Genomic DNA, 17,209 nt, shown 5'->3' with positions numbered 1-17,209 from the left:
GACGGTGGGAGTGGGTGGTGGCGGATTGGCAATTGCCGCCGGGTCCAGTGGTGACCTGACGGCTTGTTTAAAGGCCAAGCTGCAGCACCACCAAGGCTGCTGTACATGGCCAGAGGTTGGGGGCAAGGCACATTTAAAACAGCCACGCAGGAGGGCAGGGCGGGTGGCCAGTATGCACCCAGGTTTTCTGATGAGTGCCTTGCTGTCCTCCTCGAGGAGGTGGCTGCACGGCGGGATGTGCTTGTCCCCAAGGACGGGAGGAGGAGGCCAACCTACTTGACCAAACGTGCGTGGGAGGAGGTTGCGGAGGTCATGAGCTCCCATGATGGAAAAGCTAGAGAATCCTTTAAGTCTGAGCATAATCTGGTGCATTGGTTGTTTGCATATTTAAGCTAATAGTCTAGAAATTAACAGCGCTCCTGCAAAAGTATAAGAAATTAGGGAAATGCTTTAGGTATAACTAAGGAATACCATTGTGTGAGGATCTGCAGCTGGGGAGTGCCAAACCAAGTCAATTTTATCAGATCATTCCAGTCGCTTTACCAGATTATCTACGATATGTAATCAAGAAATTAGGGAAAGAAACTTGTACTTTAGAAATAACTAAGCCAGCTAAAAATGAGGTGTGAGAAGTCAGCAAGGATATTTCCTTCTCAAACTGTAAGAAATAGCGACCTTTAAAGAAGTGGTATATTTTCAAACTCTAATGGAATTAGCTGATGGAGCATTACTTCTCTCTGTCTAAAAAAAAAACAAGTCTAAGGAGTCAGGAACCAAAACAAGGTAGAGATAAAGGTCACAAAGATTGCACTCCCCACGTTCAGGTTTACAAACATTCCTGAGCCAATAACACCCTGAGTACAACTTAGTCAAGCAAAAGGCCTCCAGCATGAGGTAAATAAAAAAGGGACTTCAAGCCAAACTGTGGAACAGTGGGGAGGTGGTCATCCTGATACCTTGGGCACCTGTCCTGTATTCACTGGTCAGAAGGGTTTGAACGGGTGGTTGACATAGGGTAAATTGAAGTATATTAACAAGTGCGTGGAGACAGCGGGCTGTCCTCGTCATGGGACAATCCTCTTGAGGCAGCCGCCTTCTACAGATGGAACATGGACCAGGAAAGGGTCTGGGAGACGGTGGGGAAGAGCTCACAAACACTTCGGTAGGGGGAGCAGAAGGCTGCTATCACAAGCTACTGTGATTAACACACTCTGTGCCAAGCGTTCTTTCATCCTCTAGGATCAGTGAACCATTCTCCACTGCCACAAGTCATATAATTTCCCTGTCTATTTAGCTAATGCATTATATCTAAACTTGCTTATTGATAAGTTTAATAAGCTACCTTCAAATTACTCAAGAATACTCGACTGCCTATCTTAGCTATCTGCGGCTCCTGAACTCAAAATCTTTCAACTTGAACAAGGCAAATTTGCGAAGATAAACATCTGAAATGCCAGAAACACCTGCATCAGCAAAACGGAACGTTTTCTAATGCAGCCAAAGTATTGTCTGCGTTCGAGCTCCCAAGTCCCTCTGGAACCAATCTCCTGGCTATTCATCTACCAGAGACTGTCAGCTTCATGAGGCTTCTCTGTTTCTAAAAGACCGTCACTCTCACCAAAATATGAACCCAAGACGACATCAGGCCTGTACCGACATAGAGGCTGAGTTTGGAAATTCCATTTTTAAAATTACAGCTTTAATAACTTCATTTGTATCTAACCTTCATGTGCTTGATGGGAGTGAGTGAGATGAATGATGGAGGTGTTGTGATTCAAACATCCAGGGCAAGTGTGGGCAATAAATAGCCTTCTTTATTGTTCAAGTCAACAAAAGGCTTGCTGCTTGAATTTATTTTAAATTAGGAAAAATTACTCTGCGGGTACACACAAACATCCTGATTACAGATTGGAAAACCACGCCAATTCTGTCTGTAACACTGCACTACAGGCTTATTTCTATCCTCGCTAGTGTGTGTGGCATCGGAAGGAATTGGAGATCGCTACCTTTGAGCTCCAGCTTATTAATTTCTTTCCTAGCTGCCTGGAAACTGCCTGCAGAGCCCTGTCCCTCTTTTGACCTGCTATTACTACCAGTATGGAGCATGGTCCCTGCTTGTCCATCCTCCCCCACCTCAGACTGCTGTGCAGCTGCTCAGTGATCCTTGATCCTGCTTCCAAGGAGGTGCTATCCTGGATTCAGAGACACCTGTCTGTTACTCTAACTCTTAGAATCTCCTGTCACGATTGCTTTTCTGTCCTTCCTGGTCCTATCACGCCCGCTCTCACACCCTCCCCCGCTGCTGAGTACATGCATGACGCTGTTCAACTTGGCTCTGACTTTAGTCCTCATAGAAACCACTGCACACATCAGGATTCGGAATACCAGAGAGAGAGAGAGAGAGATGCATTCAGGGGACTCCTGCACTACCTCCATGATCCTCTTTGTCTGTCTGGCTGCATGTATCAAATCTCATCCCTCCCTCTCTCTAAACCTCCTCCATCCTACTAACCTCCAACACCTCTGTGCAGCTCTGGACTCTCAACCATTTCAATCACCCTACCACGGAGACTGTACCTTCAACCTTTATGGGGTTAAATTTTGGAATTTACTCCCGAGCTTCTCCGCTTTCTCCCTCTCTCTCTCCTGCTCTTTAAAACCTACTGTTTGGAGAAATTTTGGGGCCTAATATTCCCCCCCCCACCCGCCCTCGTGTCTTGCTGTCAGTTTTGCTGGGCAACGTTCCTGTGAAGAACTCTCGGCTGTTTATTAAATGCACGTTGTTGTTGATTTTGCTGTAACCAAACAGGTATCCCTGGGATAAAATATCTTCAAGGAATAAGAAATTCGATACAAAATCTCAATAAAATCTCCCTAAATTGATCCAATTATTCGAAGTGATAACATTTGCCCCTCATGAATTGAGCACAATAGGAGCCCAGGCGCTCCCTGTTTGAGTCACAATTCCGCTGCTACAACAGCGATGACAGCGAGAAAGCGGCTGCCAGACGTTCATATTTGTTAGAGTAACTCTGCTCAGCAGATGAAAAAAATATTTTACCGGTTCGACCCTATTCCGAGGAGGAGCACACACTTCAATCCTCAGCCATTTTCTTCCTTTCCCAGTCGCCCCACAGATGAAAGATCTCCCTGTCCGCAGGAGGGTCCAAACCTCAAGCACCGAATTCCTCTAGAGGGAGGTCTGCAAAACCGAGAGACAGAATCTGCAAAACGGAGAGACAGAATCTGCAAAACCGAGAGACAGGATCCCCGGAGAGACAGACAGAAGATCGAGAATCGGCTCAGGGCTGAGGAAAAGGACACACTCGACAGGAAGACAGAGGAAACAGTAACAGAAACACAGCGTCAATACCGACAATAATACCGACACAGCAATAATACCGACAATAACACCGACACAGCATTAATATCGACAATAATACCGACACAGCAATAATACCGACAATAATACAGACACAGCGACAATATCGACAATAATACTGGTGCAGCAACAATACCGGCAATAATACCGTCACTGCGACAATACTGAATAATACGGACACAGCAACAATAACCGACAATAATACCAGCACAGCAATAATAGCAGGAATAATACCAACACAGCAATAATACCGACGATAATACCGACACAGCAACAGTAACCAACAATAATACCAGCACAGCAATAATAACGACAATAATACGGACACAGCAATAATACCGGGAATAATATCGACACGGCCATTATACCGACATAACACCGACACAACAATAATACCAATGCAACAACAATACCAACAATAATGCCAACACAGCAACAATACCGGGAATAATACCGACACAGCAACAATAACCAACAATAATACCAGCACAGCAATAAAAACGACAATAATACTGACACAGCAACAATACCGGGAATAATACCGACACAGCAACAGTAACCAACAATAATGTGAACACAGCAATAATATCTTGAATAATCCCAACACCGCAATAATACTGGCAATAATACCGACACAGCAATAATACCAACAACAATACTGACACAGCAATAGTAATGCCAAAATTACCAACAAAGCAACATTACTAACAATAGTATCGACACAGCAACAATACCGACAATAATACAAATAATAATACCGACAAAGCAACAATACTGGCAATAATATTGACAAAACAATAATAATACCGACACAGCAACAATATTGGCAATAATATCAATACAGCAACAATGCCGGCAATAATACCGACACAACAACAATACTGGCAATAATATCAATACAGCAACAATGCCGGCAATAATTCTGACACAGCAAAAATATTGACAATAATACCGACTCAACAGCAAGTCCGATAATAATACTGGCAAAGCAATAATACCAACAATAATGCCGACAGGGGAAAAATACCATCAAGAATACCAACACAGTGACAATACCAACAATAATGCCGACACAGCAACAATACCGGCAATAATACCAAAATAATACTGACACAGCGACAATAGTGAAATAATACCGACACAGCAACAGCATTGACAATAATACCAACACAGCGACAATACCGACAATAATACCAAAATAATACTGACACAGCGACAATAGCGAAATAATACTGACACAGCTACAATACCGGCAATAATACCAAAATAATACCAACACAGCGACAATAGCGAAATAATACCGACATAGCAAAAATACTGACAATAATACCAACACAGCTACAATACTGACAATAATACCAACACAGCTACAATACCGGCACTAAAACTAACACAGCAACAATACCGACAATAATACCAAAACAGCGACAATGCTGCAAATAATATCGACACAACAACAACACGGACAATAATACAGACACAGAAACAATACTGATAATAATACCGACACAGCAACAGTAATGCCCATAATGCTGACACACCAAAAATACCGGCAATAATACAAACAAAAATACTGACAAAGCAACAATACTGGCAAGAATATCGACACAGCAACAATTCCGGCAATAATACCGACACTGCGACAAACCGACAATAATGCCGGTACAGTGACAACACCGAGAATAATACCGACACAGCAACAAAACAATACCAGCAATAATTCCGACAGAGCCACAATACTGGCAATAATATAAACTATAATACTGACAAAGCAATGATACTGGCAGGAATACCGACACAGCAACAAAATCGCAATAATATCGACAAAGCAACAATACTGACAAGAAAACTGACACAACCACAATACTGACAATAAGATAAAAGCAAAAAAAAAACTGCGGATGCTGGAAATCCAGAACAAAAATAAAAATACCTGGAAAAACTCAGCAGGTCTGGCAGCATCTGCGGAGAGGAACACAGTTAACGTTTCCACTCCGTATGACTCTTCAACAGAACCAAGTAAAAATAGAAAAGAGGTGAAATATAAGCTGGTTTGGGGGGTGGGGTGGATGGTAGAGCTGGATAGAGGGCCAGTGATAGGTGGAGATAACTAAAAGATGTCACAGACAAAAGGACAAAGAGGTGTTGAAGGTGGTGATATTATCTAAGGAATGTGCTAATTAAGGGTAGAAAGCAGGAAGAGCAAGGTACAGATAGCTCTAGTGGGGGTGGGGTGGCTTTCTACCCTTAATTAGCACATTCCTTATGCCTGTGAGAAGAAAAAATCACACAGTGTCACCTGGCGGTGCGTTTAATGATGAAAAACACACAAAGTCTGTTCACAGGCATAAGAGAGAGGTGCTTGAGTCCCCTTGGGTTGCACGAGTGTTTGACAAGGCGTGAGTGAACACAGAGTGCGTGCCCAGAACCGTGTTGAACGCAGGCGACGCACGCTGGCAGGCTGCAATTTTCGTGCAAGTGCCAAACGGCTCCTTTCCTTCCACCCCCACCCCCCGACCCAGGTTGCACCCAGAGTGAGGCCACACTGTGTCGGCTCGTCAGTCCACCCTTTCCACAGTCGTGTGCTTGGGGTGGAGGGGGGTGGGTCGTTGTGGGGCTTGCTCCACGATCGACTTGGCGGCCCCTGTCTGATGTGGGAGGGCCCTTGGCGGGCCAGCGTATGCTGGTGTTCAGGCTGAGTGGTTGACCCCCCCACCCTGGTTCTGTTCCCTCAGTGTCACAGACGGACGTGGGAGTTTCGAGTGGTGGCTGGTGCGCCTCTTGAACCTGAGCGACGACAACACCTTGTGGTCTGAGGCGCCGATAGTGTAATCAATGGCACGATTTTCAAGTGGAGGAACGGGGTCATTTGCCAGGCCCGCCGCCTTTCACCCAGTGTGGCTTCCCGCTAGCACATTGGGCACCTTCCCCACAGCCCCCTTCCTTCGGCTGAACATTCGATTTCTCTGGCAAAGAATTTTAAAAATACACGGCAACCCCAGTGCCCGTGCGTGTGCGTCCTTTGCATTGACGGGACCTGTTTGTTGCACTGAGAGAAGAGCTGAACCCGGCACCAATCTCCCTGTCGGGGGTGGAGGCGCATGTGCCCCCCACTGTTTTGAGACACAGCCCCGGTGGGTGTGGTCACCTAGTTGCCTCCTGGGGCAGTCTGTCCGCAGCCATAGAATTCCCCAGCACGTCCACCCCCCGATGAATATATATAATAAAATAAAGGGGGTTCGGGTCTAGTGTTCGGCCCTGCCTTGGCTTGGCCACGCCAAGTCGCGGGCTCCCTGTCTCGACAGTTGCTGTTGCGGTTCAGCTACCTGGTTGATCCTTCCAGTAGCATAGGCTTGCCTCAAAGATTAAGCCATGCATGTCTAAGTACACATGGCCGGTACAGTGAAACTGCGAATGGCTCATTAAATCAGTTATGGTTCCTTTGATCGCTCTAAACGTTACTTGGATAACTGTGGTAATTCGAGAGCTAATACATGCAAACGAGTGCTGCCCCATGTGGGGATGGGTGCATTTATCAGATCAAAACCAATCCGGGCTCGCCCGGCAGCTTTGGTGACTCTACTTAACCTCGGGCAGGTCGCAAGTCCTCGTGATGGTGACGACTCATTCGAATGTCTGTCCTATCAACTTTCGATGGTACTTTCTGTGCCTACCATGGTGACCACGGGTAACGGGGAATCAGGGTCTGATTCCGGAGAGGGAGCCTGAGAAACGGCTGCCATATCCAAGGAAGGCAGCAGGCGCGCAAATTACCCACTCCCGACTCGGGGAGGTAGTGACGAAAAATAACAACACAGGACTCTTTCGAGACCCTGTAATAGGAATGAATGCACTTTAAATCCTTTAACGAGGATCTATTGGGGGGCAAGTCTGGTGCCAGCAGCCGCGGTAATTCCAGCTCCAATAGCGTATATTAAAGCTGCTGCAGTTAAAAAGCTTGTAGTTGGATCTTGGGATGGAGCTGGCAGTCCGCAGCGAGGCGAGCTACCACCTGTCCCAGCCCCTGCCTCTCGGCGCTCCCTTGATGCTCTTAGCTGAGTGTCCTGGGTTCCCAACACGCTTACTTTGAAAGAATTAGAGTGTTCAAAGCAGGCCGGTCGCCTGAATACTCCAGCTAGGAATAATGGAATAGGGCCCTGGCTCTATTTTGTTGGATTTTGGAACTGGGGCCATGATTAAGAGGGACGGCCGGGGGCATTCGTATTATGTCGCTAGAGGTGAAATTCTTGGGCTGGAGCAAGGCGAACAAAAGCGAAAACATTTGCCAAGAATGTTTTCGTTAATCAAGAATGAAAGTCGGAGGTTTGAAGACGATCAGATACCGTCGTAGTTCTGACCATAAACAGTGCCGACTAGCGATCCGGCGGCGTTATTCCCCTGACCCGCCGAGCAGCTTCCGGGAAACCAAAGCCTTTGGGTTCCGGGGGGAGTATGGTTGCACAGCTGAAACTTAAAGGAATTGACGGAAGGGCACCACCAGGAGTGGAGCCTGTGGCTTAATTTTACTCAACACGGGAAGCCTCACCCGGCCCGACACGGAAAGGATTGACAGGTTGATAGCTCTTTCTCGATTCTGTGGGTGGTGGTGCATGGCTGTTCTTAGTTGGTGGAGTGATTTTTCTGGTTAATTCCGGTAACGAACTAGACTCTTCCATGCTAAATAGTTAAGTGACCCCCGAGCGGTCCGCGTCCAACTTCTTAGAGGGACAAGTGGCGTACAGCCACACGAGATTGAGCAATAACTGGTCTGTGATGCCCTTAGATGTCCTGGGCTGCATGCGCGCTACACTGAATGGATCAGCGTGTGTCTACCCTACGCCGCCAGGTGTGGGTAACCCGTTGAACCCCATTCGTGATAGTCATTGGGAATTGCAATTATTTCCTATGAACGAGGAATTCCCAGTATGTGTGGGTCATAAGCTCGCGTTGATTAAGTCCCTGCCCTTTGTACACACCGCCCGTCGCTACTACCGATTGGATGGTTTAGGGAGGTCCTCAGATTAGCTCCGCCAGAGACAGCGATGGCCCTGGTGGAGTGCTGAGAAGACGATCAAACTTGACTATCTGGAGGAAGTAAAAGTTGTAACAAGGTTTCCGTAGGTGAACCTGCGGAAGGATCATTATTACTGTGTGTCGGCCCGTCTTCCTCCTTTGAGCCTGTGTCGCAGGAGGTCAGCAGGAGTTGACGCGGCAGGCCCCGGAGCCTTGGTCACACTCGTCTGGCACCTCCCACGTGGGTGGGAGGTTTACCCTCCGAGAAAAAAATAAACTCGCTGAACCCGACGAATAGGCGACATCGTCAGCAATGCTCAGTCCTGCCTGGAGCCGAATGAGTTTTAAGTCCGGTCCTCTCTCTCTCTCTGAAACTTCAGCGAAAAGAGCGGAAGTGCACACACTCCGATGTCCGCCCTGGAGGGTGGCTCGTTTCGTGAGGTGCCGAGCTCTGAGTCGTTGCAGCCCGTCTTGAGAAAGATTGGGGCAGGGAGGTCGGGAGGCAGAATGCCCACCCTTACCTCTTCCCACCGCATGGGCTTGTGCCACGATTGTCCAGCCAGCCTGCGGTTTGATGACAGTACAAGACGGGCACGAGAATGCTCGAGCGGAGCCCTGGGCGCTGCAGCGTTGCATTGCGCTGGCTTCTCAGCCTTCCATACTACGTGCAGTCTGCCTGGGACCCACCCGTCTCTCTCGCTCGCTCGCTCTGTCTACTGCCCTCTCCCTCCACAAGGTGACACTGCTCGTGGCCCGCGTGCCTGTCCGTTCTCTCGACTTCTGCCTCGTCTGGCCCACAACCCCACGTGCGAGGCTCCCTAACAGCCTCTCACTCTCCGAGTGTGCCTCTCGCTGTTGTTGTTGTTGCTGCTGCCGGCGGCAAACCTCTCAGAGAGAGAGAGAGGCCTTCTTCTACTCCTCATGTCTCTAGCTGGTGAGGAGCCAGGCTTGCACGACCAGCCAGCGTCTGGCCCTCACTACAACTGCAGTCGCATTGAAGGGAGCTTCTGCAGGCTTGGGTGCCGATAGACACCACGTCGCCGGGACCTTGGCGAGCGGCCACCGTGAGCTCTGCAGGGACTGAACCGGTGATGCAGGCCCGGCTTTCCTTTCCCACCGCGGTGACACTTTGTGGTCGTCTTTGAGTCACCCTCCCTTCATGTGTACAGGGTACCTGGACGTCCCCCCTCCGGCTCCCGCGGGTTGGTCGCCTTGGGGACAGCGGTTTAAAGTCTCGCGTGTCTGCCTGTCGGAACCGAGATTGAGCGGCAGCTGGTCACCTGCAGCGTGCGAGAGAATGTACCTGTCATCCTGCTCTGTGCCTGCTCTGCCTTCCGCCACCCCGCCAGCGGGTGTTGGTGCGTAGGTCTTGCTGGCTGCTCTGCGGGGCTTGTACCCCACTCAGCGTGTTGTGGCTCTCCAGCCAGCTCTCTCTCGCCCTTCCCGGCAGCCGGTGGCGTCAGAGACCCTGCCTCCGATGGCCGCGGTGCGTGACAGCACAGCTCGTGCTCCGGCGCTCTCCTCTCTGGCCGCCACGCCACGCCTCACGAGCGCCCTGACCGCTGATGCTCATTTGTGAAAGTCCTCGTTGTCGATCTTGGGACTGTTTTGGCAGGCCTCGGCTCGCTGGGGCTGCGGCCCTCGGATGGGGATTCCCATCACACCGTCGGGGAGCGTTCGGCGCGATCTGGGCTCAGCTTCCTCGCGAGAGGATCCGACTGAAACCTTGTGCAACTCTTAGCGGTGGATCACTCGGCTTGTGCGTCGATGAAGAACGCAGCTAGCTGCGAGAATTAATGTGAATTGCAGGACACATTGACCATCGACACTTTGAATGCACTTTGCTGCCCCGGGTTCCTCCCAGGGCTATGCCTGCCTGAGGGTTGCTTGACGATCAATCGCACTCGCCTGGTCAGCGAGAGCGCGGCTGGGGTGTCGTGGAATAGAGCTTTAGTCAGCTAAATTGTCTAATGGGTTAAATGGTCTAAAAGTGATTATATTGTAATATGGTAATTTATGTAATATTTACTAATCAAGCAGTGTAAAACTAATTACGAGGAGTATCTTTGAAAAGTTTGTGGTTACAACTGCATCCTGTTATGTGCTAAACGAAACAATGGTGCCCTGATTAAATCTGCTGATATGGTAATTTATGTAATCTTTATCTAACATAGTCGTAGTTAAACTGTCTCCTGTCTTATTGTGAAATGTACCATCTGTCTGTAATTGTATTACTACGTTCTCCCTTTGATCATGCTAACCATGACATAACTGTGATTTCTTGATGTATGAACCTTATATGGTATGAATTTCCTGTTATGAGGGGTATAAACGACGCTGGATTCTCTGTTCAGGGTAGTAGACTGACTAGGAACCACGTGTGGTGTCCTGAGCAGCTGACTCCCGAGCATGCTTAAATAAATATAGTTTTGCTTCTAACAAGTCAGTGTTCTCGTAGTTGTGTCGTGATTCGACAGTACTTTCTTGGAGGTTCCACCGAGATGGCAAGCGCGACTGCCTAAGCGAAACCGAACGGTAGTGCCCTGGTAACGGACGACTCAACCAGTATATAAATAAGGTAAGATCTTACTTACCAGAGTCTGTCCGCTGCCAGTACGCATGCAGGTGCTCGACATGAGCAGTACACCTCTGTCATAGCCCGACTGTTAGAGAACAAAAAAAAAGAGGAGGCATCTGGCATCCTGTGGCTACCTACCTAGAGTTCGAGTCCCTGAGGTTGTGACGGACTGGGTCCACAGTACGGACAGGGTTCGCAGTACGGACAGGGTCCGCAGTACGGACAGGGTCCGCAGTATGGACAGGGTCCGCAGTACGGACAGGGTCCGTAGTAAGCAAGAGAGGTAAGCCAATAAGTAAAGGTTGAGCGCGCTAGGAAAGGATCCGCGGCCTCTCTGTGAATGTGTTTGAAGGTATAAGGGGAAGAGAGAGAATGCCGGGCGTCTCAAGGGAACTAAGGAGACAGGTACGGTGTAGGGATCAGTATGGGAGCAGCTGCAGCTAAAGGGGATAGTCCCGTCCCCGCTAAGGGAATGCCGGCATATTATATGCATCAGAATTATGGCCCGCCCAGTTGTAAATTTTTTTTAAAATGGAATTGGATCACCTGAGATGACCCCAAGAAGCAATTCCCATTGGAAGGCAGTTGGGATCTCGATAAATTAGTGCACTTAAGAGGAGCTCTGGAATCAAAAAGAGGCAAGGTAAAACAACCCCAGTGGGATGCCTATTATAATTGGTATTTAGAAGATTTAAGGAAAAGATGGAAATTTTGCGAAAATGCCACCAGCCCACTAAAGAGGATATTGAAGTGTTGATGGATGCTTGTTTAGGAACAAACAAATGGAAACAGGTTAAGGACAAAAGTGAATGGCCGGAAGGACCTACCCCAGGGGCCAAGCTCACTAGCCTTTGGGATCGAATCTTAACGGAAGCCAAACCCCTGGTTGAGGTAATGAGTGTGTTGCAACATTGCCAACGCCAGAATCAGCATCAGCAGCAGAAACCCTTTAAAAAATAATACGAACGAGATGCTTCTGTAGGCAGGTCCGGGTGAACCTGCTCCGCGCCCACCGTACAGCGGGCGCCAGCAAAGAGGCAGAGGGAGGTATAGAGGAAGGCAGAACAGAGATAATTTCAAATTGTTTCAATTGTGGACAACAAGGACATTGGGCTTGTAATTGACCTCAGCCCCGAGCACCTCCCCTCCCTCCCCCCAGGCCGTCAGGGATGGCACTATGAGTTACATTGTATGGCATATTACGATAAGGAAGGCCATGACCAGGACTATGCACTAATGGCAGCCCCACAAGTGGGATCATTCTTTCTTTTGGAAATGGGAAACATTTATATGGGCCATGAAGGAATAACCTTGCAAATTGACTTGCCAGCAAAAGCGAAGCTGCTATTCATATGCAGACGTATCGGCACCGCATTGCACCTTGTATGTTCATCCCGGCCACTCTGCAAAAGATTTGTGCCTGACGGTTAAGCGACTCTCAACTCGGGAACCCACCTACTCAAGGCTGACGCCCTATGGAAGAATCGATGTTGTACCGGACTCTGAGGTGCAGATCGTCATTACTCAAAGGAGGATCCCCATAACGTTTGAGCGCCAACAACCGGGAGATGATTCCACCCCGAAAACAATGGGAAAACAGGAACAGGAATTACTTCAGCAAGTACCAACATGGCTGTGGGCTAAGCACTTGAATGAGGCAGGATGAATTCTATCTGCCGAACCGTTTCGCGTTCAAGTTAACCCCGCCAAACCGTTGCCTCGGAAAACGCAAAACCCCTTAAGTCCGGCGGCGGAAAAGTGCATTCAGGAGGTAGTCGCGGCCCTCCTCCAACAACGAGTTCTCGTCCCGGTCATGAGCCCCTGCAATACCCCTATCCTACCTGTAAAAAAATTCGGTAAGGAAGAATGGTGATTTGTCCAAGATCTGAGAGCTGTTGATGACTGTGTAATCCCAACCTTCCCGGTAGTGCCGAACCCAGCCACCATTCAGAGCTGCACAGGCTGCGGAACTTTTTGCACTTACCAGGACCTCCGTCTTAGTCCAAGGGAAATCCATCAATATATATACTGATTTGCGATATGCTTTCGGGGTAGTTCATGATTTTGGTCCACTTTGGAAATTTAGAGATTTTATTACTGCCTCTGGAAATCCAGTCAAACATGGGTTGCTTATCAGAAACTTGTTACAGGCTATTTTGTTTCCCAAGTCTGTAGCGCTGCTCACACCAGTCGAAAAGATGATGTTTCTAAAGGAAATGCGAAGGCAGATCGGGCAGCTAAGGCTGCAGCAGCCCGACCTGACCGGATGGTGGTCAACCAATGTGTTGTGGCCCGTTCCACTGCTCCCTCTAACCCTTTAACAATTGACGAAGTGTCCCGATTACAAAGCACTGCTGATGTTGAGTAAAAGAGGGTTTGGCTTGCAGCTGGCTGTTGCCAGAAGCCTGATGGTCTCTGGATTTCCCATGACGGCCGCGTGGTGGTTCCAAAGAACCTGCTCCCCTGGCTTGCACATGCGTGTCATTCTTTCACGCATGGTGCAAAACGGGGGATGAATTATATTATGCAAAAATCCTGGTATGTGCCTGGATTTGCTTCTATTGCGGAAAGCATTGCTACTAAATGTATGACTTGTCAAAAATATAATGCGGGAAAAACGCCTTGTGTTAAACCTGCTTCACAGCCTCAACCATGGGGCCCCTTTGTACATATGCAAATGGACTCTATACAAATGCCCAACTGTATGGGACTACAATATGTGTTAGTAATAATGGACTTATTCTCTAGATGGGTAGAAGCGTTCCCCAGCAGAAAAAACAATGCTACCACGGTAGCCAAATTACTTTTAAAAGAAGTTATCCCTAGGTTTGGAATACCTGAACGGATTTCTAGTGACAACGGACCCCACTTTACAGGTCAAGTGGTGAAGGAAGTGATGAAAGGACTACAACGTAAGCAACACTTGTCCTGCATCTACCACCCGCAATCAGCCGGAGTAGTAGAAAGACAAAATGGTATCCTTAAGACAAAAATAGCAAAACTCTATACAGAAACAGGATTAAAGTGGCTGGAAGTACTTCCCTTAGCACTTATGAGATCTAGCCCCAACAGAGTGACAGGGCTGTCCCCTCATGAGATAATAATGGGCCGTCCTGTAAAATTGCCTATAAGCGCTCCCCTGACCATCAAGGAAATGAACATACACAACATGAGTGAATATATGTTAGCTTACTGCATAGCACTGACTAAGACCTTGCAAAGTTTTCATTCTCAGGTAAAAGAAGCGCAGAAGGAAGCAATTGTTGAGGTCTGCCATACCTACGAGCCAGGGTACTATGTATTCTTAAAGACCTTCGGTCGGAAGAATTGTCTGGAACCCCGTTGGGAGGGACCGTACCTGGTGCTTTTGACTACCTATATGGCTTTAAAGCTTGAAGGGAAACCAATGTGGATACACACCTCTCACTGCAAAAAGGCCCCTGCAACAGAAAGACGTGTGGAACCCTGTGACAGTGTAACCAATTCTGAAAGGAATAGTCCAGAGTGCTAAAACCAAGAGACTAAGCTATTAAGTGCTTCAAAATATACAAAACACAGTAGAAACTGTCACACTAGAAAATGGCACCACAATGCTTTGCTAAGATTGTGGTTCTGATGTTTGCAGGAGCATGTATAGTGAAATGTAACCTACAGGCGGGAGAGCCAAACTGCTCTCTGAGCCAGGGGACTGGCCAAAGGGAAACAGGTACCAACGGAAAACAGGTATATGATCATTCAGAAGCAATAACAAGTGTCAGAGCGAACCTAGGATGTTACAACTGTGCAGGCAAGTTTGTAAATTTAAAACTAACCCATGCGGACCCTGTAAGGATTATAAATATAAGATAAACTGCCGAGCGGGGCCCCAGTTAGGAGAAGGATATGTTATGAATTGCAATGACCAGATACTGAGGTGGGCCGCCTACTATGGCAATATAACTAACCCAGCACCAACAACCACTCCTGTGCCAGAGATGGTTAGCCATAATTTGATCACCACTGAAACTACTGCCACTACAGTAACTACCCTGGGGCCCACGGAGTGTCCCAGAAACAACACAGACATAGTGCCCCTAAGTACAGGATTGGTGGCAATACCTGAAAGAGAAAGAGTAGTGATAATACCAGGGTACGCTCTTGTAAACATAGTAGTAAATCTGACCAAGCTCAATATGCCAGAATGGTGCCCTAATGGCCTAAGGAAATTGCATACTAAACTATTAAGAGAAGAAGTTAGCCAAACAGGATTAAAATTAAAGGTTGAAAAGGAACAATTAGTAAGTGCCACAACCACAAACCCCACTCAAAAGCACTGTGAGAAAAGAGGTATTCTAGAGGTAGCAGGAATAGGATATGCAGCAGAAACTGTCACGGTAAATACCTTAGATATAGGTACGTTGCAAACAGAGATTGAAGAACTAGAGGCCCGTATGAAACAGATAGTTCAGGAACAATATGGTGTCCAAGGACAATCAGCCCAGACTAGCAAGCAATTAACTGTCCTTATCCAGGAAGGGTTAAAACGCCTGAAGCCAGTAACAAATACAATAAATGCACTGATAGAGCGGGAGGAAGGTGAGGAAACAAACGAATAAAGGGATGTAGTACGCACCTTGTATGGGTCTTGGGTACTGTCTCAGGTGGACAAAAATTTACTACAGCTTAAAACCCATCAAGTACCGGATTGGATAGGAGAAAGGGCTTTACAGAAATGGACAGGATCCCCCTTGACGAATGTTAAGGATGTCTCCCTAGCAACCCGCATTCCTCACTGCGCTAAGAATAATGCAAAGAGAGGGATAATTTTAGGAATGGTTTTGCATATGCCAAAAACTAAGGATAATGCATTAAGATCACGATCATAGAGAATTGAGAATATTTTCCCATGTACTAGTAATCCTCCAAGCATAGGTTATAGTCATTTTGATCATCCTAGCGATTGTCTTAAAGAAAAAGATTAATGCTTGGACAGTAAACCGACTTAAGAAAGACTTGGCTTTGTTAGAGGTTAATACCCACCGGTCTGAATATAACAGACTATAAGGATTGTCCTTTAAAGGACAAAAGGGGGGAATGTGGAACAGAGCTTTAGTCAGCTAAATTGTCTAATGGGTTAAATGGTCTAAAAGTGATTATATTGTAATATGGTAATTTATGTAATATTTACTAATCAAGCAGTGTAAAACTAATTACGAGGAGTATCTTTGAAAAGACTATGGTTGCAACTGCATCCTGTTATGTGCTAAATGAAACAATGGTGCCAAACGAGACAATGGTGCCCCGATTAAATCTGCTGATATGGTAATTTATGTAATCTTTATCTAACATAGTTGTAGTTAAACTGTCTCCTGTCTTATTGTGAAATGTACCATCTGCCTGTAATTATATTACTGCGTTCTCCCTTTGATCATGCTAACCATGACATAACTGTGATTTCTTGATGTACGAACCTTATATGGCATGAATTTCCTGTTATGAGGGGTATAAACGACGCTGGATTCTCTGTTCAGGGTAGTAGACTGACCAGGAACCACGTGTGGTGTCCTGAGCAGCCGACATGCTTGAATAAATATAGTTTTGCTTCTAACAAGTCAGTGTTCTCGTGGTTGTGTCGCGATTTGACAGTGTTGCAGAGGACCTGTCCTCTCTGTCCCCCTAAATGCAGACCCAGGGTTCTCCGCCTTGGGAGTGTTCGACCTTTCGGTGTCCGCGGCCTCGGTCTCGGCCTCAGGGTGAATGCGCCAGCCGCGGCACCGTTAGTGGCTCAGCCGCCTTTGTTCCCGGCATGGCTGTCACCGGGTTCCCAAAGCGAATTTGACTGCTTTGCTGCCGGGGCTGCTTGCTCCTCCAGGCTCGGGCCAGGGTTGACCCTCTGTCGGCGTCGTGGGAAAGATGCAGCAGAGTTGGGCTCAGTTAGTGTATCGGCCGAAATCGAAAGGAGAGAGAGAGAGAGAGAGAGAGAGAGGAGGGTGGTGCTTTCAGTGGTGCGGATCGTGTGCTTGGTGCCTGTCACGCTGGTAGTCGTGGCTTCTGGTGCCTTCTGCCCTTGTGAGTGGGGGCGGACGGGCTCCCTGTGCTCCTGGCGAGACTGCCGACTGGAGTGGACAGTCCTCAGTGTGCGCCGACTGCATCTCGCCGCGGAGTCGGGAAGAGCCACAAGCCAGCGCCAGGGGTCCGCGGCAATGTCAGTGACCCACCCGACCCGTCTTGGAACACGGACCAAGGAGCCGAACACT

At 47.8% G+C, this 17,209-nt stretch overlaps 1 protein-coding gene, 2 non-coding genes and 1 pseudogene across 15 annotated transcripts in view; 3 read left to right on the top strand and 1 right to left on the bottom strand.

Moving 5' to 3' along the window:
* Positions 1-3,220, bottom strand: part of plppr2a (phospholipid phosphatase related 2a) — a 42,493-nt gene extending 39,273 nt beyond the window's left edge. For 12 of the 13 annotated variants that reach the window (XM_078531213.1, XM_078531203.1, XM_078531206.1 and 9 more), the window contains exon 1: positions 3,062-3,220. The gene's annotated coding sequence lies outside the window, so the exon portion shown is untranslated. The remainder of the gene's footprint in view (positions 1-3,061) is intronic. The other variant, XM_078531215.1, reaches the window with a different exon arrangement.
* A 3,485-nt stretch (positions 3,221-6,705) lies between these two features.
* LOC144669221 (18S ribosomal RNA) lies at positions 6,706-8,526 on the top strand. The gene has a single exon (XR_013573640.1). It is a non-coding gene; the product is annotated as an 18S ribosomal RNA (ribosomal RNA).
* Positions 8,527-10,127: 1,601 nt separating this feature from the next.
* LOC144669133 (5.8S ribosomal RNA) lies at positions 10,128-10,281 on the top strand. Its single transcript, XR_013573607.1, has one exon. It is a non-coding gene; the product is annotated as a 5.8S ribosomal RNA (ribosomal RNA).
* Positions 10,282-17,191: 6,910 nt separating this feature from the next.
* LOC144669223 (28S ribosomal RNA) overlaps positions 17,192-17,209 on the top strand; it is a 1,262-nt pseudogene continuing 1,244 nt past the window's right edge.

This window comes from Cetorhinus maximus, chromosome 28, assembly GCF_964194155.1.
Source record: "Cetorhinus maximus chromosome 28, sCetMax3.hap1.1, whole genome shotgun sequence".
NCBI classification, from domain to species: domain Eukaryota; kingdom Metazoa; phylum Chordata; class Chondrichthyes; order Lamniformes; family Cetorhinidae; genus Cetorhinus; species Cetorhinus maximus.
The sequence above is the reverse complement of the archived record's forward strand: the minus strand, read 5'-3'. Positions and strand labels throughout refer to the sequence as shown.